The sequence below is a fragment of the Choloepus didactylus genome, chromosome 4, assembly GCF_015220235.1.
Source record: "Choloepus didactylus isolate mChoDid1 chromosome 4, mChoDid1.pri, whole genome shotgun sequence".
In the NCBI taxonomy this organism is placed as follows: domain Eukaryota; kingdom Metazoa; phylum Chordata; class Mammalia; order Pilosa; family Megalonychidae; genus Choloepus; species Choloepus didactylus.
Genome location: NC_051310.1, coordinates 148,885,372 through 148,888,730, shown reverse-complemented (window position 1 = coordinate 148,888,730; position 3,359 = coordinate 148,885,372).

The window sequence follows — 3,359 nt, the reverse complement described above, 5'->3', positions numbered from 1 at the left end:
AAAGGATGAGAAGGAGCCAGCTATGCAATAAGCAGGGGAAAGAGCATTCCAAGGAAAAACTACAGCATAAGCAAAGGCCTTAAGATGGAAAAGGGGTAAGTGTATTTGAGCAGCTGAAAGGCCAGGGCAGCAGAATCTTCACAATTCCAGCAGAAGGTCCTATTAATGTCCTCACTTTATAGATAAATGAGACCTAGACAGGTCATATGGTGGTTAAGCTAGGGCTCAACCCACATCTGTCCAAGTCCAAAATCTGGGATTCCAAAGTATTAACTTTTTTTTTTTTTTATTAAATTCAGTTTTATTGAAATACATTCACACACCATACAATCATCCATGATATACAATCCACTGTCCACAGTATAACATAGTTATGCATTCATCACCACAATCTATCTCTGAACATTTTCCTTACATCAGAAAGAGCCAGAACAAGAATAAAAAATAAAAGTGAAAAAAGAACACCCAAATCATCCCCCATCCCACCCCATTTGTCCTTTAGTTTTTATCTCCATTCCTCCACTCATCCATACACTAGATAAAGGGGCTGTGATCCACAAGGTCTTCACAATCACACTGTCATCCCTTGTAATCTACATTATTATATAATTGTCTTCAGGAGTCCAGACTGCTGGGTTGGAGTTTGGTAGTTTCAGGTATTTACTTCTAGCTATTCCAATACATTAAAGCCTAAGAAGTGTTATCTATATAGTGCATAAGAATGTCCACCAGAGTGACCTCTCGACTCCATTTGGAATCTCTCAGCCACTGAAACTATTTCGTCTCATTTTGCATCCCCCTTTTGGTCAAGAAGATACTCTCAGTCCCACGATGCCAGGTCCACATTCATCCCCGGGAGTCATACTCTGCGTTGCCAGGGAGATTTACACCCCTGGGAGTCGGGTCCCACGTAGGGGGGAGGGCAGCGAGTTCACCTGTCGAGATGGCTCAGTTAGAGAGAGAGAGGGCCACATCTGAGCAACAAAGAGGTACTCAGGGGGAGACTCTTAGGCACCATTACATACAACTTTAGACTCTCCTTTGTGGTAATGAGATTCATAAGGGCAAGTCCCATGCTCGAGGGCTCAGCACATCAAACCGCCAGTCCCAATGTTTGTGACAACATCAACACCAGTCCAGGTGAGGATGTCCAACACATCCGCACCTTCCCCCAGATCCTCGGGGCTAAGGAGGGGGAGGCTGTAAATATATTTTTTATTATCTGCCCAAATTCAAAGTATTAACTTTTTTTTCAAAAAAGAATCACATAATTTTAAGATTCCTTTGCTCTGTTCTAATTGTTGATCTTTTTATTTTTTCATCAGATTAGGCCACTGCAATAATAGCTGACATTTTCTAATTTCAATTCAGGGTTTAATATTATTAATAAATTGCCCCCCAAAAATGGACACTATCTCTTTCACACAGTTGCTCTTGATGTCCCATGCTAACATATCTGCTAAACAGTGAGTTAGAGAAACAGTAGGTCTAATTGCATGGCAATAAATGTCATCAAAAGAAAATATTTATATGAGAAAAGAATGCCCAAAGACAGAAAAGTCGGGAAAAGTTTTAGTGCAATCCAGTACAATGTCAACAAACTTCTCCAACAGCATGGAAGCTTCATTGTCACTGGTAACTTCAGTTCCTGCTTCTCAAAAATGAGAGTCCAAATGAATGGAGGTGACAATCCAGTTCTTGTATCAGTGTTGGCTATCTATCTGTTTGTTTATTTTACAGGAAAAAAATAGGAATTTAGACACATGTTCTAATTACTGAAAATTACCCACACTGAAGGAAATTATGTGTACATCTGCTTTAGCAGTAAGGGGATGAATAATTGGTATTTGAAATGCAATAATACATGAATTTTAAAAATAAAAGTACATGTCTTAAAGTCTGGGTTTTGGAAAATTATAGGCAAAAATGTCAATTTGTATCACTAAACTTTCTAGGGTTAAACCCACATCTAAACCAAACAATAAGGCACACCAACAGTAATTATACTTAAAAAGTAAGAACAGCAGCAATTGAAAACTATGGCCAACTCATAACACTGCTGATGTGCAGTATTTCAGATAGTATCCTTTCTGAAAATTGTAGGAATTCTAACTATCTGCCTCTGCTTGTTAATTGTGGGAGCTTGGCAACCTGCCAGTCTTCCTCATGGAATTCTAAATTAAGAGTCCTCATTAACCAAGGCTGATTTATTCATTAGGCAAGGCAGACCCAGTGCCTAGAACCCACAATACTCTTAGGGGTCCAACAACATGTTTTAATTTTAATTTCTAATAAAATAAGAAGAAAATTGAATGTAATAATGATGAATATACAATAACAAATCAGCCTGGATTATATTGGTTTTTACACCAATGTCAAAAATGTCAAAAATTATACCATAAAATATAACTTTTAAAGCTTTTTTTATGGTGGAAGGGGCCCATAACAGTAAAAGTGCCTAGGGCCCAAGAGAATAACAAGGATGTCCTGTGGTAAACTTCACACTATGCTAATTTAGCTCATGAATACCAAATTCTAATGGCCCTTAACTTCTCCTGTGATCATAAGAACTAAAGAAAGGACTTGTATTTTAGCATCTGGAGGGTCCTCATTGCCCACGGATGAACAAAGGACCATACTTGGATGATCACAGCTCTGCACCTTTCCCACTCAAAGTGTAGTCCATTGGCCAGCAGCATATGGGAGCACGTTAGAAATGCAGAATCTCGGGCCCTACCTCAGGCTAGTCAGAATGTGCGTTTTTACAAAATCCCCAAGTGATGGGTACACATGTGAAAGTTGAGAGGCACTGGCAGTTTTAGAAGAATCTGTGCCTGGGAAATATTCTGCATCTAATAGGAAAGGCTGTCACAGAAGTGATATGATTGAGTAAAAACCAAAAAATTCTTGACAAACAAGTCTAGTCCAGATTCTACAAGGAGTAGAGGAATCTTCCATCAAATGTGGAAATGGTGTTGATGATAAGACAGTAAGATTCAAATAAAGACATGAAGAAGAGCCAGCTTTCATATTTATTATGCACAGATGTAAACAGGGGGCTTGCCCCTCCCAATAGACAACATAAGGCCTGCACACGGAGGGAAATAACGAGGGCTGGGGGAGTCTTGTGTGAAGTTGGAGGTCAACTATTGTACTCTCAGATACTGTGACTTGTCCTGGGGCCTTGCGCCTTGTAGTGCATGGAACATTTCTATACTGCAGCCACAATAAATGAGAAGCTGGTCAGAAGCAGGCTCAAAGAGCCTGAAAACTCAAAGAGTAGTTAATGTAATGTAACTCCCTCATCCTTAGCTTTGGCTTCTTATTCACTATTGTTCAAATACTGTAACTAACAATAT